The sequence below is a fragment of the Macrotis lagotis genome, chromosome 1 (assembly GCF_037893015.1).
Source record: "Macrotis lagotis isolate mMagLag1 chromosome 1, bilby.v1.9.chrom.fasta, whole genome shotgun sequence".
Classification (NCBI taxonomy): domain Eukaryota; kingdom Metazoa; phylum Chordata; class Mammalia; order Peramelemorphia; family Peramelidae; genus Macrotis; species Macrotis lagotis.
The window spans coordinates 355,861,382-355,884,417 of record NC_133658.1 but is presented as its reverse complement, the minus strand read 5'-3'; the positions used below and the strand labels follow the sequence as shown (position 1 = coordinate 355,884,417).

Genomic DNA, 23,036 nt, shown 5'->3' with positions numbered 1-23,036 from the left:
GGAGGGGAGTCAACGTGGAGGTGGTAGTGGGGGAATCTGGGGAGGAGCCCAGAGAAGAAAGACCCGGGAGCTCAGAGACAGGTCTACAGCCCGGGGCCAGGCCATGGCCAAGGCGGACTCCGGGGGCTTTATGGAAGGCCCGGTCCCCGGCTCGGGATCCGTGTGGCCAAGGAGCTGGCTCCTACCGGCCTAGAGCCAGAGCTGGGGATCCCCCGGGCTTTACCCGAGGAGGGGCGGGGCAAGGCAAGGCAGCGGGACCCCCCTCCCCGAAAAAAGGGGGGCGCGGCAGAGGAGGGAGGGGCCCGCTGGGGCCGAAGCTCGCTCGGGCTCCCGTTCTCCGGCAGCCGGAAGCCTCGGCGGCCCGGCCCGCCCCGCTCAGGTAAGCCCGGAGCGGCGCCTGGGGGTCGGGGCTGGGGAGCCTCCTCCCGCTCCGTGGCCGGGCCGGGCCCCGCCGCCGCCGCCGCAGCTCCTCGGCGCCTGCGCTCGCCTCCCCGGCTCTGGGGGGAGGGTCCGGGGCGGGGCCGCGGGGGAGGGGGCCCGGGGGTGTGCGCGGCGGGCGGGGCGGAGGGCCCGGGGAGGGGGGCCCCGCTGCGCACCGACGGGGCGGGCCATTTCTGCGCTGCGCAGGAGAGGCTGGGAGCCCCGGAGTCTGGGTCCCTCCGGCCCGGGTCGCCGCGGGAGCGCCGCTGTCCCGGGCGCTGGACAGCCCGAGGCCGGACCGCGGACAGGTCAGCTTCCCCGCCCCCACCCCGGCCTCCCGCGGGCGTCTCCCCGCAGCCTCCCGAAGGCACCGCGAGGGGCGGCCCAGGCTCCGCTGGGGGAGGGGGCGATGCTCGCCGCAGAGATGGGGGGGTGACGGGCCTGGACCCAAACCCCGCGATGGGGGGGCTGCCCCTCCCGGAGCCCGGACCCCGTTCTTTCAGAACCAGCGCGCGCGCGTGTGTGTGCGTGTGTGTGTGTGTGTGTGTGTGTGACAGCTTGTGTGTCTGTGTTTCCGTATGACTGTCTGTATGTGTGTATGTGTGTGGCTTTGTCTCCGCACCGATGGGCGGTGTATGTGTTGCGAGGGGGGATCGGTGAGAGGTTGGGGGGTTCGGAGTTCTGGGGCTGCGGGAGTGAGGGACGTTGTGGGGGGGGAGAGATTAGAAGGTTCAGGAGCGCAATGGTTATCCGAGATGGTTGGGATTTGGTAGAGGATTGAGAGATTGGGGGGCTCTGGGGGAAGGCATGAGAGGGCGGTGGCTGTGGGGGGAGGCTGGGAACTGTGTGTGTGTGTCTGGAGGTTTGGGGAGGCTTGGGGGGGCAGCCGCAGGGCCCCTTTGGGAGACCCAGCCGACGGGTCCAGTGTGATTGGTGGGGGTGGGCGTTGGAGGTTTGGGGTGGGCTGTATAGAAGAGAAGGCTTAACCGGCTTGGCGGCTGGAGAATTTTGGGGGTTGTGTGGGAGGGGCTGGTGGAGGTGGCTGCAGAGCCCCCTCAGGGAGACCCCGCAGACGCTCGGCGGTGGGGATTAGCGGCCCAAGCTTTGGGGCCGAATGCTGCCGGGCCTGGGGGAAATCATTTATGTGGGTGGGGTAGGGTGGAGTGGGGGGGAAGGGGGGGCCCTTTCCCTCTCCTACACCTGCGGGGGCTCCGCCCACGGAGGGCCCCGCCTCTCTGATGCAGCAGGTGACTACTGGCCGCCCCCTCTGCCCGGAAGGGGCCAGAACTGGCATTTGGGGTTGGGGACTTCTCGGGCTCCCAGCCCCAGGCTGGGTTCTAGCTCGGGTGCTGCGGTCACCTTTGCTGGTCCTGGTAGGACTCGCCCTCTTAAAGGGCCAGCGATTCCATTGCTTCCATCCCCAGAATCCGCTCCCGGCCCTTGAACACGTTGATAGGGATGAAAGTGGTGATCTTTGTATGCATATGTGTCTTTGTGCATGAAGATTATATGTCTTAATATGGTGGATCTTTGTGTGTATGTAGTGCCAGTCTCTGTAAGGGGCGTGGGGAGGTGATATTTGTGTGTGTGTGTGTGTGCAGGTCTAGGTAAGGGGAGACATTTTACCGCTTGGCCACAGTTGTGCTTAGTTGCCTTCAGGTTAGGAAGAGGTACCTTGGAAGAATTCTGGATAGTAGCTTCCTTTCCTCTACATTATTGGTCCCTTTAGGCTACTAGGTTGGAATTCCCTTTTCTAGATGAAGGGCTTCTGTGTATTCGTGAGTGTTTGTGGAAATTGATATGCTTCTATAACCATTTAAATGTTGATGTGGACAGGGGGGTCCTGTGGAGGGAAGAAAAAACTATGGATGGCATAAAGTATCAAGCTTGGATGAGCATTAAGCAGGGCCTGTTGACCTATCTCAAATGTTCTACTCTTCTAGGGTAATAAGTTCCTAGATTTAGAGCAAGAAGGGACCTTAATGCATCTAGTTCAGCCCTTTTATGGTTGAAGAAACCAAGGCACGAAAAGGTTAAGGAGATAAGCTCTGCTACCAAGTTAGTCTTTGACCTTGAGCAAATCTTTTCTTCCTTCTGAGCCTTACTTTCCCAAGATCTGCCCAGTTCTGACACTAGAATGCTTTGTTTCTAAAGGAATAAGTGTTGTAGAGATCAGTTGTAGTCTATGTTGGGTGTTGGTTGAGACCAGGATATATGTATGTCAGGACAACTAAGTCATCTCCACCAAATAGAGTTCCTGAAATCATTTTGGGACCTTTTCACTCTCTGGACCCCTAAGCTTTAATATGACTGAGGGTCTGGAGTGGCTTGACTTGGGTGACTACCTCTTTATAGGGCCCTGAGCAGGATTGGGTTTTTCTTCTGTTTTTGATTTCCATTGCTCAAATTCTATCTGCTCTATGAAATCTTGACTGTCCCACATAGAAGACAGTACTACAGATGCTAGCTAATACTTGGGTGTGATGAGAAATTCCTGGAAGCTGTTCACCTCTTGGACTCCTCACTTGTACCTAGTATAGGGTTGAGTACACAGGAGTAGAGATAACAATTATATGCAGATTGACAGGAAACAGGAAGCTAGGATGGAGAGTAACACTTTGGACAAAAGAGTCAGATCTTGAGAAAGATTGACAGGTTATACCAGGAGTTCTTAATCTAGGGTCTGTGAATTTTCATAACTGTAGCTAAATATAATCATCTTCCTTTAGAATCCTGTATGTTTAAATACTTTATGTATCTGAAAACAATTCTGAGAATGACATCCATAGGTTTCCCTTAGAAGAAGTCCATATCAAAAAAAGTAATTAAGAATGGTTGGGTTAGAATGATTTAATAAAGTGGAATCGAATAGGGTAGAATGTAAAGTCCTAAACTAGGTTCAAAAAATCAAAGAGACAGAAAATAAAAAGTCTACCTAAAAAAAACCTAAAAAAAAATATAGTCTGAATAGACAAAAATCCCTATTGGAAAAAAAACAGGGGGAATTTTCTAGGAGCTCAGAGAGCTTGAACTGCATTAATAGAGGCATAGTTTCCTGAGTCAGGGAGGTCATGTTCTTTTTGTCTTTTATCCTGAACTGATCCCATCTGAAGCATCACATTCAGTTCTGCTATCTCATTATAGAAGGCACTTGAAGCAACTGGAACATACCCATAGGAAAGCAACCAGGATAGTGTGGAGACTCTGACTCATGTTACTGTGAAGAACTTTAAAGAAACTGAGGCTATTTAGCCTGAAGGGAAGAGTAAGAAAGAGATATAACTTTTTTAGTATCTAAAAGGTTGTCATGGGGAGGAAGGACTAGATAGTTCTCATTTAGCCCCAAAGGACAAAACTAGATTCAGTAAGTAGCAGTCACAAGAAAGCAACTACTCTTAAGGAGACAGTGCTGTCCATCCAAAGAAATGCCTTATGAGAGAGAGAGAGAGAGAGAGAGAGAGAGAGAGAGAGAGAGAGAGAGAGAGTCTCATTATTAGATGTTTTTAAATGGGGGCTGGATGTCCACTTATTGGGAATATTGCAGAGAAGATTCATGCTTAGGAACTAGTTTGGATTACTGTGACTTTAAGAATGGAACCTCTATGTCTATGACATGTCTGCTGATTTTGTTGGAAAAAGCATTTAGTGCTGTGTAGGACATTGGACTGGAGTTGAGAGAGTGATCCTAGATTTGAAGTAGAAGGGACCTTAAAGGTCATCTAGTTCAATTTTCAAAAAAAGAAACTAAGGAGATCATAGGATCATAGTTCTAGAGTCTGAAGGAACATCAGAGACCATCTCTGGTAACCAACCCTCTCATCTTACAGAGGAGGAAAGTGAAGGTGGTTAATTGACTTGTTTGAGGTTACATGATATCTAGGGTTCAAGTCCAGGATCTGTGAATACATATTAAGGATTCTTTCCATAGCATTAGGTCATTTAAAATGAGGGTTAGTCTAACTAATCATTAAGGGTATTTGGGAGCTGTAGCTTTTTGTCAAAAGTGAATCCACCCTTCTTTCTTCTTAGTGACTACCTTCAGTCAGTATCCCAGTTATGCTGTTCTTCTCCTCCCCTTCACACACCCTAGGCCTCCTTTCCTACTCACGTGTGATTTGACCCTGGTCCCTAAGCTCAGATGGATAGGTCCCAAGCTTAGATTTCCAGTCCTTGGGACAGCATTTTCCCTCCTTCCACCCATCTGCCTCATGGCATGCCTACTTGCCCCACTCTTCTCCCCATTAATTGGCAGGAGAGGGTAGGACAGAAATCCCTGCAATCCATCCCTATCCAGATCCTTTTTGACCTGTGAGGTAATAAGGAAGAGGGGCAGCCTGATCTAATGAGCACATCAATAGACTTGGAGTCAGAAAGACCTGAATTATAACCCACTTCTGATATTCTAGATTTGTAACTAAAGAGAGACTAAGCCTTAGTTTCCTCATCTATAAAATGAGGCAGTTGGACTAGATGGTTTCCAAGGTCCCTTCCACCTCTAGATCTATTTTTTTTTTATGTTTCTGAATGTCTAGAAGACCACTGGTCCAATTAAATCAGAAGTCGAGATGCAAGTGGTGATTACTTAGTCCAGATCTTTTCTGCAATGGAACACTCACTCCATCAGAGATGAAGATGCATAACTATCATTTCCCTCTTCCTCATTCCTACTCTTTCCTCAGCCCTACCATTTTTTTCTGGAAGCCTTTAGAGATTGTTCCTACAGACTTGAACTTGAGTTTTAGCACACCTAGCTAGTTTTAGTACACCTTAGCTGTTTGCCTTGGGCGAGTAGTTTTTCCTCTTTGAAATGCTTTTTTTCTAGGGCCATAGGAAGAAAAGTCCTTTGTCCACCTTAAAGTGATGTGCTTTCATTTAATCCTTTTCTGATCTTCTTTGAGATTTCACTTTTTTTAGATCCTCCAATACAGACCTTGGTACTCTATAACTGCCTGGTCTATTTTCTTGTTCCCTCTGGGGGAATCATTCCCCTCTTCTTGGTTCAGACTCTCATCAACTTTCTTGGACTATTGAAATGGCCTCCTAACTGAACTGATTGCCCTACCTTAAGTCTTTCCCTTCTTCAGTTTATTTCCTATGCAGCTCCCAACCTAATCTTTCTAAAGAACAAGTCTGACCGTATCACTTTACTATTCCATGAACTTGTGACTTCTTATAAACAACTTGTTTTGGCACACATTACAACCCCTCACCCTTTCCTATCTTTTATTTTACTATCCCTCCTTCCAGCCATACTAAGGCTACTTAGTACTCCCCATGCTTCATCCTCCCTTTCATCTGTTTGCCTTTGTACTGGCTGTCTACATGTTTGGAATGTGCTCCCTCCTCATCTTTTAGCATCTCAGGCTTCCTTTCATGTTTGTCCTTAGTTTTTCAAGAAAACCATGACATCAGGGAGGCAATGCCATGACAAATAAGTGACCTGGATTTGAGTGAGGGGATACTATGCTAAGTCACCAGCCTCACTTTCTCCTCCAGAGTCATCTGGGTCCAGTGACCAAATTGAAGGCAGGGACTGTTTTTGCTTTTTCTTTGTATCTTTGAGGCTTTATGGAGAGTTTCCACAAAGTGAATGCCTCATTAAGTACTTATTGATTGATTCTTCAAAATTGAACCTTCTCAGGGTTTTCCTCTACTGGGGTTTCTTTTGCCCAGCCTCAAAACTGAGCTCAATTTGTTCATGGGATGTCAGCCCTTGTGGAATCAAACTGAGCTGTCCTTGGTGCCTTGGGTCAAAGATGAGCTCCAGTCCCTGTGAAGAATAGAGGGTCCTAGTCAAGTTCCTTGCTGGATGCATCTCTGAATACTCCCTCCCACCCTCACTGAGCTTTCATTTCTCTCCCTGAGCTTTCATTTCTCTCTTTGCCTTCTCACTGTGCTCAGAGGTTGTGCTCCTACACTTTAGCATCAAAGAATTAGAGAACAGAAGGTCTAGAAGAGACCACAAAAAATGTAGAGTCCAGCCCCCTCATGTAGCAGCAGAGGGAACCAAGGTTCCATAGACAGGGAAGTGCTGGGTCCACTGTTACAGCTAATTTGTTTGGCTTGCTCTGTTTACAGTCAGTATCTGGTGTTATTTTCAGGAGGTGTTAGCTGATGCCCATGAATAGTTATGGGGCCCTTTGGGGGTGCTGGGTGTGTGGGTACCTGGCCTTTGTCTCTTGGGTCCCCTGGCCAGGAGAGGCAACTGGGCCCCTGGTGAAAGGGAACCCTCTCTCCCTTCCCTCTCCCACCCTGGCCTGTGAATGGGGAGGTTGTTCTGTTATCAATCCTGCAGTTGCCTCCTCTGCCAGGCCTATGGAGGAGGGGTGAGGGGGAGGAGATTGGAGCTGAGGTAACTCTCCTCATGAATGTCTTCTTTTAAAACAGGAGAGCATCTCTGAGGCTGCTTCCAGCCTTCCATCTTTCCCTGGCCTCAGGAATATTCACAGCCACAGGAAGGAATTAGAAAGAAGAGACGTTTTTGTCCTGGCAGTGTTGGACTGATACTCAAATGAGAATAGCCCTCCTTCCCTTCTCCAAACCTCCTTCCCCCTTGCCAAGAATCATAGAATCTCTAGGTTGGAAGGGCCCTCAGAGGGAATCAATCATCTAGCCATAGCCTCAGAGCTTGAAGGGACTTTATCAAGTCCAATCCTCTCTTTTTTACAAATGAAGAAACTGAGGCCTAGAGAGACTTGCCCAAAGTCACACCGTGTCAAATATCAAATTAAACCCAGGTTCTTTGAATAGTCCAGGTCTTCCATCTTTCCAGTCCAGTTTTCCATCTTTCTACAGTGCCACAAAGTGAACCCAATATTCTATCTGATCCAGGTAACCCCCATGTAATAGTCCATACTAAGACTAAGCGGTCATGGAATCTGTTGCTTGTAGTCCTCTGGTGATAGGGAGTTTATTATCTCTCAGGTTAGCCCATTCTGGTTTTTCTTTTGGACAACTCTGATTATCATTCTTTTTCTTCCATTTGAATTAAGAGAAGATGTATACTGGGTGTTTGTGGGGGGAGCCTGGGGTAGGAACCTTTGATTTTGGGTTCAAAGGAATTTTAGTTCTGCCACCTGGTTAATTTTACACAAGTCTTTTCCCTCATCGCCTCCATTTCATCAATCAAATGAAAAACTTGGACTAGATCTTTAAAGATCCTTGAAGTTCTAAATCCAAATCCCATCAGCTGGGGTTCTGGACACTTTTCAGACTTATTGGTCAATTATCACATGACTTCAAGTCTTCAGGCTCTTTCCAAATCTCCATTTTCCTTTCTTAGTAGTTGAGAAAGTGATGCCAGTGCTACCTACCTTTGTAGTAGATTTTGGAGGCTTTATTGAATTTATAGCTAGGAGCAATGCTCTTTTCTGCTAATGCCTCAGCATCTAATAGCAGAGCCTGAATTCAAAAGACAGATGTTTTGATTTCTTTACTCCAAATTCAGTATTCTTTCCAACACTAACCTGTAAGGAAGAAAACTACAGAATTATAAGTAAATTCAGCTTCCCATAATTATCATTCCCTTGTCACCCCCGACTCCTTTTTATAAATTGGTCTTAGTTTTTCTTTGGTGTCCTCTGGAATAAATCTAATTCTTCCTCTTGACATAAAACTGCTTGTGACTGCCCTCTCCTTTTCTTTCTTTGGGATTAGAAATCTGGAAGGGTGAAGAGTAGTCTGGGCTAGAGGCCTGATCAGGTTGTGGGATTGCTTAAGGTTGGGTTGCTTTGGGCACGAATTGGAAACCCTTTGGTATTGCCATAAGAAGCTCTTAGAAGGGGTTGGAAATGAGAAATTTTAGTGAATTTTAAGTAACAGACCAATTCTGTCATCAGGTTGTAGTAGTTCTTCAGTCTTTGGGCTTTTGACTTTAGTTATCTGCATTTTTTCCCCTTCTTATTCCTGGCAAATGATATCTTGACCAACAACAAAAAAAAATTCTTGGTGATTTTGAGGGGTGGAGTCTTTAGAGTGCTTTGACAACCTCTAGCAGACCAGAATTGGAGGAGTGCTCTGATAAGTTTTCTTCACCCTAGAATATGAGACAAGAGAAACTTGACCTCCTTGGCCTCCCTGAATTGACTATTTTCTCTGTTATATAGCAATAGTAGCTACCCCCTTATTTAGAAGGACCTCTAAAAAGGTTTATAGTTCTGTCATTCTTTCACTTCCCTTGCTCAAAATCCTCAGTTTTGAAATTTGAAATAAGCCTGGCATAGTAGAAAGTTCAGTGGACTTAGGTTCAAGAGAGTTGAGTTTAGAGTCCTGAGATAGTTTCCTCTTCCTTAAAATGGGAAAGTGACATTCATTCTGCTTATCTCATAGCAGTTGTTGCAAATTACTTTTTATTGATTTAAAGATCTCATGGGAATGTGAGCTGTTATCCATAGCCCCCCCCCTGGCCTTGGCAATCAAGTTCAAGTTCATTAGAATGCTATTCAAGACCTATGCAATTTGACCCAACCTTCCTTTCTAGCCTCCTGTAGTTTTCTGACAATCATAAGTTTACTAAAGTCAACAAGCATTTCTTACTTGCCTTTTACACACCAAATACTGTTTTAGGTGCTAGGTATACAAAGACATAAAAAGACCTCTCAGGGAGCTTAGATTAATAGGGAGGAAAAGAGACCATCAGGATAAGACAGATAATTAAATACAAAATCCAGACAAAATAATAACCTGGGAAGGAGAAATTGGCAAAGATTTGAAAGGAGAGGGAGAATGGAATATCCTGATCCAAACTTTCTTGGTCATCTCCTTCCCTCAATATTTGCCTATGGTCATTCTGTCCACCTTTTAAATCCCAGTTTAGGTGCTTTCTCATCTTCCTCAATTGAATTTCAGTTAGTTTTCCACTCTGGGCCTCAGTTTCCCCAACTAGAAAATGAATTAATTTGGATTAGATGGTCTTTGTGTTGCCATCTAACTCTATATCCTGTGTGAACTGCAATCTATAAAATACTAAATATCTAAGGAACTTTTATGTTTTAGGCCTATGTTATGCAAAGGGAATGAAAAATGAAGGTTTCCCAGGTCCTTCTTCCCCTTTGCGCAAACCTTGGTTAGTCTCTCCCTGGTACACTTACTCTATGATTATGGATGATCTCCTAACTCCCCAGGAGTTACCAATTCTGAAGTTGATGGGCTAATTTACCAGGGAAGGGAAGGAAGGCAGAGAGACAGGGCATGGCGAATGAGAGGGCTTTTAGTATCCTTTCTCCCAGCGCTGCTTTTCTAGAATGACTATCTCTTTATTCTTTGAGTTTTGTCATTCCAAAAAAATATATTTACTTCAGAGAGAGGAAGGACCAGTCAGAAGTATTCTGGCACTTAAGAATATTATGGAAGGGACCTTAAGGATCATTTAAGGTAGGAGTTCTTAAATGGGGATCAGCAGACTTGGTTTTTTTTTTAAAGAATATTTTGATAATTGTATTTCATTGTAATTGGCTTCCTTTATAATCCTATATATTTTATTTTTGCACTTAAAAACATTGTTCTGAAAAGGGGTCCATACAATTCACAAGTCTGCTAAAGACTGGGAGTGAGAAGCCCACAAAGGACTTTGGGGACTTTCCTAGGAGACTTACAGTTCTTTAGGTTTCCTGATTTCCATTCCCTGGTCTCATGCTGTTTATTATCAGGGGAGGCTGGGACTGCAGGTACAGACTAAGGGCTTGGAGTTGTTCTGGGAAGTCCAGCATGGGCTTCCTGAGTCTACCTAGAAGAGGTAGAGAGGGGAATGACTAAGACAGAGTGAGGAAAGAGGAGATAGACTGGTAACATTCAAAGGTGATGGAGGAGAGGGAGGGACCAAGGGGGTGGGGTGTGTGTATGTAGGGGTGCAAGTGGGGGAGGGGCTGGATGATGGAGATTTCAAAGGCCAAGGTCTCTAACTACTGCCTATTAGAAAGTTTGAGCAGCCATGGGACAGTCTAGGTGGGGACCAGATGCATTGGACCTAGAAGGAAGGTCTGTTTGTTTTGTTTTTAGGTTTTTGCAAGGCAAAAGGGGTTAAGTGGCTTGCCCAAGGCCACACAGCTAGGTAATTATTAAGTGTTTGAGGCTGGATTTGAACTCGGGGACTCCTGACTCCAGGGCTGGTGTTCTATCCATTGCACCACCTAGCTGCCCAGAAGGTCTGTTTTGTCACCACCTGCTACCTCTGGAGGAAAAGGAATGGGGGCTGCTTGACTCCTCTTTTCCCTTTTTTCCCCCCAGTCTTATATTCTGTAGGAGCAGGAAGAGACCACACCTGGAACAGAAACTAGATTGAGTTAACTGAGTTAATTGTTAATCCCAAACTAGGGCAGAGTTGCCCGAAAACAAAAGCTTGACTAAGAGAGTGAAGGACAGGAGGGACTGAGGGGGTGGGTAAAGGAAGGCGGGGCGGAGAACTGGAAGGGACTTTAAAGGTCATCTAGGTGACACAATGGGAAATGCTCAGGACCTGGACTAAGGAAGACCTGAGTTCAAATCCAGCCTCAGATGCTTACCAGTTCTGTGATCCTGAATAAGTCACTTAACCTCCCTGTGCTTGTTTCCTCATATGTAAAATAATAGCACCTGCCATTCCTTCAAGATTTTTTGGGGAAGGATAAAGGAGATATTTGTTGTGTTTTTTAACCAGTCTTATAGGATTGTATAAATGCTGGTTGGCTATTTTTTTTATTATCATTATCATCCTTGTTTATTATTATCATAATCATCATCATCATTCCTCATTTTGTAGAAGGGACTGAGGCCAAAAAGAGCCAGGAGTCATATTGTCAAGATTCATATTGAGGTATTCTATTCCTCTGATTCCAATTCTGTATCACTATGCACTGTTCTGTATGGAAAGAAAGAGATTAGCATTGAAGACTACTCTGAGTTGGGAATGGGAAAGTGTTTTGGTCTTCCAGATTTGTTTGACTCTGATCTGCTATTCTCTCCAGGGGTGGTTCCCTCCTCTTTCCACCTAGAGCCGGATGGACTGTGGGTTAGTCCCTGAGGCTCTGTGTGAAGGCATGATAAGAGGCCTTTGGTGAAGAGAGTGGGGAAAGGGAGAAACTTGAGTTATCAGGCAAAGTGGGTTTTCTTGGTTGCTTGAGTCCCTTTCTATGGGATCTTAGCTAACTTAAGAGGCTAACTGTATAAGGACTTTATCTCTAGGTAACTAAAGTCACTTCTTTGAACCAAAGAACTATCTGTAGAACATCACTCTTAAATGACCCATATTACCTGGGAAGGTTGATCTGGTTCTACAGGCTAGATTAGTGTCATTCCTTTTATCACTCATGTTTCCATAGAGACAGTGTCTCCCATCCAGGTGAGGGAAGCAAGGCAAGGATTATTCCACATTTTGGGGGAACCTGACTAAAACAACTCTGACATCCTGGTTGACCCTTTCAGAAGTGGCCTGCTCAGGGTAATTATAGAGGAGAAGGAGGTTATTCTGACTTTGAGAAACCAGAGATTGGTGGAGTTGTTGAGTTGAGAATCAGTTGTCTCTTTGTAGTCTGTGATGCCTTCATTGAATATCATCAGAGGTTGACTTTTGGTGCTAAAGGGATTGAATCATAGGATTATAGCTGTTAGAAATGGAAGGGCCCTCAGAAACAATCTTGACAATGCCCCCTGTTTTACCCAGAGGACACCTAAAGGTCAGAAAGGGCAAGAGACTTGCTTGGGAGTGCCCAGATTTCCTGTCTTCTGGATCAGATTGTTGACATATTAAGCTTCCATTCTACTTTTTTTTTTAATTTAGAATTGGGACAGGATCTGCTATGTGTTGGCAATGGGGAGACAAGGAAGAGGGTCTAGAGAAGAAGTTAGATCTGTGAGAATACACCTGGATATCTAAGAGAGACTGGACATGGAAACTGATTAACTCTAGGTTCTAAGTTTCCTCCTATCCCTAAAATTCTCATTTATTTGGCAAGCATTTAGTTTCTAACTGTGCTTTGAATCCTAGAGATGGGAAGGAGACCATTCTTTTCTGGTGCTTGGAAAAGTAAGATGAGCCAGACCAGCAGAGATAATGTCTGGAACTATCTAACTCCTGTGGAAAGAAGAGCTGGGAAGGATGAGAATTAAACTGGATCTTGGAGGAAGGGGGAAGATTGGGCTACTAGGGGGAGGAAAGAGAGAGAAGAAAAATAGAAGGAACATCTCTTCTGTTTGCAGAAAAGGCAGTTAGGTGATGTAGAAGTTAGAATACTGGGCCTAGAGTCAGGAAGACCTGAGTTCAAGTCTAATCTTAGATATTTCTTAGCTGTCTGATCCTGGACAAGTCCCTTAACTGTTCTCTGCCTCAGTTTACCCAAATATAAAATGATGATATCACCTACCACATAGAGTTATTGGGAAGGTCAAATGAAATTAAAGTGCTTAGCTTGGTATGTAGGTATTTAATAAATGGTTATTCCATCCTCCAGCCCTGGGAGAGAAACAGTGGCTAGAGTATTTTCCCAGAAGCATGTGAAGGGACTCACTCTCAAGTTACTGTGTGCTTCCCTTTAAGTGGAATTTGAGTAGCTCTTTGTCAGGAATGTGAAGGAGGAGATCGAACTACTAGGTTGAGTAGAGTTGGATGTGCTCTGAGGGCTCTCCCAGCTGTGAGAGTATGAGTTCCTCCTTCCCTTAGATCTCCATGCAAGAGCCTGAATGTATTCCACTCTACTCCTGTCTTCAGATTCACAAAATGAGCCTCTGTGGATAGGAAGAACCCCAGACTTCTCCTCAGGAAACTTGGATCCTAGGGCTGGCTCTACCTTTTGGGGCAAGTCACTCATTGGATCTCCATTTCCTCATCTATAAGATATTCTAGGACTCATCTCTGAGTTTCCAGACCAAAAGATAAGATGTTTAAATCTTGGTTTTGCCACTGATTGTATGACCTTGGGCCATTGCCTTCTCTCTGAGCCTCAATTTTTTCATCTGTTAAACGAGGATATTGGACTCAATAGTCTCTGGGCTCCTTTCTGCTCTTAATTCTTAGACTTTTCTAGTTGGAATCATCCAATAGCTACCTACACTTCATCATTTCCAGGGTACTAATCAAAGTAAGAAGTTCTCAAATTCAGAGCAGATCAGCTTCATACTCACAGGGTATGGGGAGAGTGTAAGAGGCTAGTAAGACAATGAGCATCTTTCTGTCCTGGGAATAGGAAAGAATATAATCATAATCATAACCATAATGGCATGTTATATAGAACTTTAGATTTTACAAGATGCTTTATATGAAGTTTTCTCATTTGATCTTCATAGTAACCATGTGAGGTAGGCTCTATTATTGTCTTCATTTAAAAGATAATGTAGATGAAGAGAGGTTAGGTGACTTGCCCAGAGTCATCTAGCTATAAGAGAAACAGTTCTATTGGTTAGAATAAGATGTTGATCTCAGGCTGAAGGTTCTGGTGTTAACCTATTGTATAACCTTGAATAGGGGCCCTTCCTGTCTTTGATTCTTGGTCTCTGCCTTTGTTAATTAAGGGATCTTCAGTTTAGTGCTCAGGAGACCTGAGTTCTAGACCTAACTCTAATTAGTGGTATGGCCTTGGAAACCTTAGAAAAGTCACCTGTCCTCTCAGTACTTCAGTTTTCTTTCTTTCATTCGTTCGTTCTCTCTTTCTCTCTTTCTCTCTCTCTCTCTCTCTCTCTCTCTTCCTTTCTTTTTTAGTTTTTCCTAGGCAATGGGGTTAAGTGGCTTGCCCAAGGCCACACAGCTCGGTAATTATTAAGTATCTGAGGTCACATTTGAACTCAGGTACTCCTGACTCCAGAGCTGGTGCTCTATCCACTGTGCCACCTAGCCACCCCAGTACTTCAGTTTTCTTAAGCTGTAAAATGAGAGGGATTGTACAAGATGATCTGCAAAAGGTTTCTTCCAGCTCTAAAATTCTACAAAATTGTCAGTGAAGGGCATTGTTTTTTTATTACAATAATAATGTAACAATTAGTTGATCCTTAAAAGAGCTATTGTGCCCTTCTCTATATGATTCCCATTCTTCCTACCACATTCTTCTGAGCTTAACTCATCCTTAGATTGAAGTTACTTTCCAGATGGCATTTTGTCCAATGTTAAGCACTTCTCCTGAGAGGTTAATATTAAACACTGTAATTTTAAAATAAAAAAAAAATTAAGGGGTCTTGACTGATTAGCCCAGGAGGGAACATTGATCAAGGGTCTCTTGGGGTCATTGAACTTAGGGCAAGTTCATTGTCTCCTTTGACCTATAGAAGCCTATTTAGGTGAACAGGAAGAAGTATAGGGGAACCAGAGCACTGACAGGATGTGTGGAGGAGGGCTGGGTAATGGACATCTGGAATGCTGTATTCTTAAATTGGGGTTTAAGACATTGCTATGGGGTACCTTGACAAGAGCACCTGCCATCAGCAATCTGAGTCTTTGTTTTGCAATCTAGAACTCCCTTGGTGATCTTGGGTAAATCCCAGCTCTCTGGACCTTTTTCCTGAGGAAAGAGGATATGAAGTCAAGGAATGCAACCTGTCCTGCCTTCTTGGTAGTGTTATTGTGGAGAATCAAAGAGAAAACTTGATGTCTATCAAGACCTTTAAGATATGAAGCAATAGCATCTCAGACCCTGGCCTGCAACTTGCACACTATAGGAGCTTAATAAATGATTGTTTGGGTAAATTGAATTATGTGAACTAAGATCTCCAGGCCTTCTCACCAGCACAGACTCCAGTATCTCAGCTACCTTACATGAGGGACAGATTATTCCAGTTCACAGACTGGGAAACTGAGGCCAAGGGAGGTCAAATGATTTGCTCATAAAGGTAGAGCCAAGCCAAGTCCAAGCATGAAATGGATAATAATAGTACCTACCTCTGCATGAAGTGAAACATCTGTAAAGTGCTTGGCAAATCTCAATATAAAATGCTGGCTATGATGGTGGTGTTGGTGGTGGTGGTGATGATGATGATGATGATGATGATGATGATGATGATGATGATGATGATGTCAGGGAACTGACCCTATATTTTGCCTCTTCACATTCTTGAGCAACATTCCCTCAGGGAGCATGGGATATAAGGGGTGGGGGGTAAGGGTCAGAGGTTAGTGTTCCTTGTATCCCAGCTGTCTTTTCTCTACTGTTTTCAGTATTTGTCTACTTTTTACCACTTGGGGTCCTGAGGTGAGCCCAGGTCCCAACAGAGACAGCTTTAGGGAGTCACTTTGACTCATGTCACCCTAGCCTGAGCTTATAAATAGGGACCCAAGAAGCCCTGGTTCCTAGGAACAGACTTCTAGGGACAACACTATGGTTGTAAGAAGTCTAGACTGCAATTCAAGAAATCCCAGTTTGAGTCCTGGCATTGCCACTGCCAGTGCACTTTTCTCAGAAGAATTTTTTTTAAATTTAAGGCAATGAGTTTAAGTGACTTGCCCAAGGTCACACAGCTAGGCAATTATGTGTATGAGGTTACATTTGAACTCAGGTCCTTCTGATTCCAGGGCCAGGGCTCCATCCACTGCATCACCTAGCTGCCCCTCCTTAGAAGAATTTGTGGAATAGGTAGTGTTAAGTAGTACTAGCCTTACTTGACAGATGAGGAAATTGAGGCTCAGAGAAAGGAAATCACTTACACAGTCATTCAGTAGGGAAGTGGTAGAGCAGCAGCTTGCCCAGAGTAACACATAGTAAATGGATATAATGCTAGAACTGAATCAATTTCCTTTCTCTGAATTTAGTTCTTTAAAATCAAAAGGATTTTTACTGATATCTTTTGTTTTACATCACCTGCCTTCCTTCCTTGCCCCAGCCATCTCTTATTTTAACAAAGAAGTAGGGGAAAATTTTAAGCAAAATTGATCATTTGTTTTGGAGGCAGTTGATATTTTCCAGGCTCACACAGTAAGTGTCTGAGGCTGGATTTTGAACTTAGGTCCAGTGCTCTATCCACTGTACCATCTAGGTACCCAATCTAGGTATCCCATGGTACATGTCTTTATGCCTGGAAATTCCCTCTCCACCTTTACAGAACATACTTACAGAACATGTTTCTTATGTCTTCTTCAGGGTAAAGATTAGTCTTTATAATTTAAGTTAATTTTTAATTTAATTTTTTTCAGTTGTTTTGCTCATCTTATCTTCATGGTATCTTTGTGTCTGTTGTTTCCCTGGTTCTATTTATTTCACTTTGCATCAGTTCATATAAGTCTTTCCATGCTTCTCAGTGTTCATGCTGTTCTTCATTTCTTACAGCAAGTATTATTCCACCACATCTATGTACCTCAGTTAATTAGCTGTTCTGAATCAGTGGTCATTTATTTTTGTTTCCAGTTCTCTAATACTCTTCTCACAGTGACACTAACTGGGCAAAATCTTCCCTGCTTTGGGCCTCATTCTCTTCCTCTGTCAAAGTGCGGCCTCTGGTTTGTTTCTTGAGTTTGTGACTCAGACTGGGGAAAGCAGGTTTTGGGAAGAAGATAGAGATTTATTAAAAGAAGTTGCAACCCATAAGATGATAGAAAAGTTAAGAGTTTAAAGAGTAGACCACATGGGTTGCTGATTAAACTGATCAGGCCAGCTGATCAGGGTTTTCAGCAGGAGTCTGGAAGGTCAAAGACACCCTTCCTCAATTTCCTTAAATTCTCCCTCAGAGTCCATGGGAGGGGTGGTGACCTGGGAGTGACCCAAGTCACATTGGAGATTATGCCTTTTGGGGAAGGGTCTCCTTTGGGTGGTCTTGGATATTTCCAGTGCCTTTGCTCCCTGGCTACCCCACCAGAAGACAATGCAATCCAAAACAGGTTGAAGGTCAGGCTCTCAGGTGTGGCATAAATTAGAAGATAAAGGAAGAAGGAAGATTCTCTTAACCATACAAACAAAAGATTTACAAAATTTGTCTCCAACTGATCTCCTCACCTCTTATGCTTACATTTCTCTGCATCTAAGTATTTGACTAGACTGTATCCAGGAGCATTCCAACTCTATATTCTTTGATTTTAAGGACTTGAGACCAGGGGAGCATCTCACTAGAAACTAGACCTCATGCTGTTTGGGGAAGTTGTCAGACTTGTGTGAGTGGGAACTCTGAAACTGAGAAAAGCCTTGTTATTCAGGGGCAAGCCCCATGCCTGACAGCTCTGCGTGTGTGGTAGACACAAAAACTAGGGCTCTTTTGGGCCTCTCAGGCCTTCAGATTTGAGAAGCTGGCAGAAGAGGACTTTGATGTTGCCCTCTCTTTGTAAGATTTCATCTCTTCTTTTTATCAAGGGTACCACTATATTTCTGGTTATCTGGGTCAAAACTTCAGTGTCTTCCTCAGTTCCTTTCTTATCCTAAAAATCCAGTTACCAAATCTTGTTTCTATATACACAACATTCCTTGAATTCATTCTCTTATCTCAAGTTCAATAAATACAACCTAATTCAGGCTATCACTTGACTCAAACTGATCTCCTCGCTTTAGTCTCTTCCCTCTAAATTATCCTTATGTGGTACCAAAGCGATTGTCCCTAAGGGAAGGTCAGACTCTGTTATGCCCCTACTCAATAAACTTTAGCTTTAGTTCTGTGATCCTGTGGGGTTGTTTTCTTGTCATTTGAATGAGGAAGCAGGGTAGTGGGCAAAGATCTCCAGGCTGGGAGCCAAGGAGCCCTCAGGTTCTTATGTTGTCTATATCTCTGACCTATAGGATCCCAAGCAAATAATTTCTGCTCTCCAGGCCTCTGTTTCCTCTTTGGTAAAATGATGGGGATGAATATGATGCCTCTAAAGAGTCCCTTCTAAGAATTTCACTTGGATCTTATGGTTCTATTTTTTTTTTGAATTTGCATAAGTGTGTGTGTGTGTGTGTGTGTGTGTGTGTGTGTGTTCTCCCTAATTCTAAAGTATTTCTCTAGCATTCCAGACTGATTTTTTTGTGTTGTTATTCAGTCATTTTTCGGTCAGATCCAACTCTTCATCACCCCATTTGGGGTTTTCTTGGCAAAGATTCTGAAGTGGTTTGCCATTTCCTTCTCCAGATCATTTGTTAAATGAGGAAACTGAGGCAAATAGTCTCAGGGTCACACAACTAGTAAGTGTCTTAGGCTAGATTTGACCTCAGGACTTCTTGACTCCAGGACCCAACACTATTCACTGAACCACTTAACTGCCCCTCTTTCTTGGTAATAGAATAATTTTCCTGGTCTGGACTTAATTTCTCCTGCAAATGGGGAGAATGCTTTTTACTATTGTTAATCAGATGATCTCTCCTTGAGGCCTAGATGCCACCAACAAGGACTTTGGGCCTACTTTTCCTTGCCCTTCTAGCATGAGGTGTGTCAGGTAGATGCCAAGGTCTCACGGAAGCAGCTTTAGAGATAAGGTCTTTCTAAAACAAAGTGTGGAACTGCTCCAAGGGAAGACAAAGGTGTCTTTGAGCCAGTGCTCCACTTTGAGAAGTCCATGTTGCTGAGCTTTTTTGGCCAGACCTAAAGCTCCTTGACCTCTAGGATCTTTTCCAGATAACCAAGGGCCCAGGAAGCCTTTCCTGAGCTTCCTACTGCTCAGTGTTCTCCGACTCCTCTAAATCTGTCACTAGAGGGTTGAGAGTTTTTTTTAAAATTTAAATATTCTAGTGGCCCAATAATGGAGTGCAAAATTTTCCCCATTTTACAGATAAGGAAACCAAGGCACAGAAAGGTCATAAGTGATGATGTGATGCAATGACAAAGGCATACTCCTGTAGTGATACAGCCTGGGTTTAAGTTAGATCTTTACCTTATATTAGATGTGCAAGATTGAGCAAATCTCTTCTTTTTAGTGGGGTCTTAGCTTGCCTATCTATAAAATCGAAATGCTAATCCTTGTAGTGGATAGGACCCAGGACACATTTAATCTCACACATTTACTAGCCATGTCACCCTGGATAATTTAGTAACCTTCCTTAGAAAACCTTAGTTTTCTCATCAATAAAATTGGCATAATAATAGAATTTCCTTTACAGGATATTCTAAGGATCAACCCAAAATATATGGAAAGTGCTATGCAAATCTTAAAGTACTATATGAATACCATTATTATTGCAGTTACTATTATTATCTACTGCATAGGATAATTTTAAAGGAATGTGCTTTAAAGTTTCAAGAGAAGTATGAGCTGTTATTAGTAGTAAAATTAGAACTGAGTTGATTTCACAGACAGACCATAGTAAATCTATTGTTGTTAATGCTGCTGCTGTGGCACTTTCCTGGTCCTGCTTTGATACAAAATTGCCCTGGGAAAATTGTCCAGTTCCTAGGCAGGAGGTTAGCATGTAATAGAATAGTGGACACTGTGTCCTTTCTAGGGATACAAAGTTTCCCTTTGGGAAAGGTCCCAATCATCAAGAGATATCAGGAGAGTCTGAGGAGCCTTTGGGACCTTGCTCCTTCCAATGTATAAAATGAAGGCTTGTTCCCTCACTGGTTTCTGTGTTTTCAGAGGTAGCAGGTGGCACATCTTTCTGGAGTAGAACTCAGGGAGACCTGAGTTCAAATTCAGCTTCAAACACTAGCTGTCTGATCTTGAGCTGATCACTTAATTTCTCTCAGCCTCAATTTTCTCAACCTTAAAAATGGGGATAATAATATCACCTTCCTTGTAGGATTGTTGTGAGGATTAAATCCATCTTCCCTTCCCAGTCTGTCCCATCTCTTCAGTGGCAGTAGCAAATTGCCTTTGCAGCTCAAAGTAGGGTCAGTTTAGGGCAGCTAGGTGGTACAGTGGATAGAGCACTGGCCCTGGAATCAGGAGTGCTTGGGTTCAAATCCGGTCTCAGACACTTGGTAATTACCTGGCTGTGTGGCTTTGGGCAGGCCACTTAGCCCCATTTGCCTTGCAAAAAACCTAAAAAACAAAAACAAAACAAAGTGGGGTCAGTTTGCTCTCCCTGCTGGATATGGAAGGGTTTGTTATTTGAAATCCCAGGATTAGGATTTTGGTTTCTGGTCAGTCACCAAAGGTTTTTGAAGAAAGGGAATAGAATCAAAGTTATGTTTGTGGAAGATTAATCTGACATTTTGTATGGGGTATGATAAGAGAGAAATTGGATGATGCAACAGAATAAAGACCATTAAAGGTATTATCTTGAGTCTTGCCTCTGCCACTATCTCACTATATGATGTTAGACTACTCTCTTGACATTTCTGGGCCTCAGTTTCTTCCTGTGAAATGATGGATTGGCTTTTATTGCCCACCCTGTGGCTCTAAGGTAAATAGGAGTTTATATTTGAGAACAGGTGTATTCAAATAGTTCAGTCTTCCAGACTCTGGGTCCCAGGATCATTTCCTGGACAGCAGTATGGTTTCTGAACTGAAGGATCTGTCTGCAGAAATGCTGGAGCTTGTGTTTAGTTAGCTTCTCTATCCTTTCTTCCTGTGCCCTGCTTGTTTGAGCTGGGCTGTGGGTGGCCAGGGAGAGAGAATTTTCATTAGATCCCCTGCCCTATCCCCTCCCTTCTTCTTTTATTTGTCTCCTCCCTACAGCTCAATGGGCAGGCAACCCCTCTGGCCTGTTGGCTGCTGTCCTGTTTTGCCAAGACTGGTTTGACAACCTCATAGCTGGGCTCCCTTCCCTGCCCTGCCTTGGGGCCCTTCCAGGACTCAGTGAAGTCACACATGCCCACAGGGTGCCATGGCTTTCTCCGGAAATACTGGTAGGAACTGAGGTAGGACCTTAGTGACTTTACCTACTCATTTCTTATCTGTTTTTCTGATCAATGATTCTGGAACTCTTCCTAAAGAATAAAGAACATGTTATGAGGCAAAGAGTGCCAGGCTTTCAGCTGTAAGACCTGTCACTGATTAACTGTGACTTTGGGAATATCATTTCTCATCTCTCAAACTCAATTTTTTCATCTGTAAAATGAGGATAGAATCATATATAACAGGGACATTAGAACATAGATGTCAGACTCAAAGCACTCATCTATTCCAATTATCATTTTTTTAGATAAAGAAACTGAGATCTAGAGGTGGTAGACCTTGTTCTTCCTTACAGAGGTGTTTGTAGGGATTAAATGATGAAGTGGGTAGGAAAGGAAAGGTTTGACAAGGATGAATGTGCACATTTTCCTTTGAGCTGTTTGACTTTTGTCAGACTGGAAAGGCTGGGTTTGTTTTTTGTTTTTTTGTTTGTTTTTTAGCTCAGAACTCATTTTTTCCCAGAATTCATTTGTTTTCTTCTACCAGGGACCCCTGAAAATACAGGGAAGATGTCAACCAAGCTGAGTCCCTTCTCCCAGGCACTTGAAAGGTCATTTAGATGAGAATCATAGGATCACAAAATAATAACTAGACTGTCTACCTCAATTCCCCATTTTATAGAAGTGGAAACTGAGACCCAGACAGGTGCTTAACAAAGATCACAAAGAAGTGGTATATATAGCAGAGCATAATTCAAATTCTGTTCTTCAGACTATAATACTTCAGTATTCTTTCTGAATAATAGTGGCACAACAATTCAGGTCTTGGACAGTATGACCAGGGCCCAGACAAGGACAGGGAGAGGACTAAGGAAGAAAATTATTTTGGTCTAGAATAATTTGATACCCTATGACTATGAGGAGAAAACCTTTTCTTCCTTGGGGAAACTGGCTTTGGACTTGGGTGGTGGTGGTGGTAGGAGAAAGAAAGGGGCCTGTCCTTACACCTACACAACAGGTTGAGACATGTCAATCCCACTGTTTCTGGGCACTTCTTGGGAGGACTGTGATAGCTGGTGGTGACAGACCTGCCTTTTGGAAAGGGTGGGACTTGGAGGAGGTAGGAACAGAGCAGAAAATTCCAGAGAAAAAGATGCTAGGTCACCCAGTTCTAGGCCCCTTCGTTTCTTCTTTGACTGGAGTGATAAGTTGTAGACATATGATCAAGCAGGAATTAACTAGCAAAATCAAGTCAGATCAGAGTTCAAAGGGACATAGATGTCTGTGGTATTCCAAAGGGACTTCTTGGGGGAGATGGGCTCTGAATTGTCCTTCAGGACAAGTAGGAACCAGGGATCTCAGGCATTAGAACCTTGTCCATCATTGGAGAGGGGCTGACACTGTTTCCTGATTCAGAATCAGTTCTGCACAAATCTGGGGGACACTTATTTGGTGGGGGGAGGAATAGGATGGGGAGTCTACTCATCTCAAATACTTATTGGGGAAAGATTCTGGGAGATTAAACTTTCTGGGTAATTGAGTTAGGATGAAACCTTTTTGTTCCCCACTCATGAATAATCCTTGACAAATGTTTGAAGTTACCCCACTTTTCTCTATCTAGGGGCAGAACCTTAACTTAGGGTTGGATAACTGAGTTTACCAGATTTCTAGGATATAGATAACATTTGAGATCCTTCATCAGGTAGAAACACCAAGAGCTTAATATTTATTTTGCAAGAATCCTTAGTTAAATTGGGAAGTCACCAGATAGCCAACTGAGATGATCATCTCTCTCTTATCTCCTCTGCAGACAGTTTGCGGCTCTGTCCCAAGTGTAGAAACTCACCAGAAGAGGTTTTTGGTTGTTGGATATCCTATGCATACACATGGTAGGAACCCTCTGTCCAGCCTGGAGGCAGAACTGATATAGACTGGGCTCATCCTAGTCCTGGAGATGTAAGGGAAACAGTTCTGGCTCATTGAATATTTTT

The 23,036-nt window shown here is 43.9% G+C and overlaps 1 protein-coding gene across 7 annotated transcripts in view; it reads left to right on the top strand.

Moving 5' to 3' along the window:
• Nucleotides 1–606: 606 nt before the first annotated feature.
• Nucleotides 607–23,036, top strand: part of EPB41L1 (erythrocyte membrane protein band 4.1 like 1) — a 111,175-nt gene continuing 88,745 nt past the window's right edge. For 3 of the 7 annotated variants that reach the window (XM_074212042.1, XM_074212040.1, XM_074212037.1), the window contains exon 1: nucleotides 608–728. The gene's annotated coding sequence lies outside the window, so the exon portion shown is untranslated. Of the gene's footprint in view, nucleotides 729–10,305; nucleotides 23,002–23,036 lie in introns of those variants that run through there. The other 4 variants (XM_074212044.1, XM_074212043.1, XM_074212041.1 and 1 more) reach the window with 3 other exon arrangements.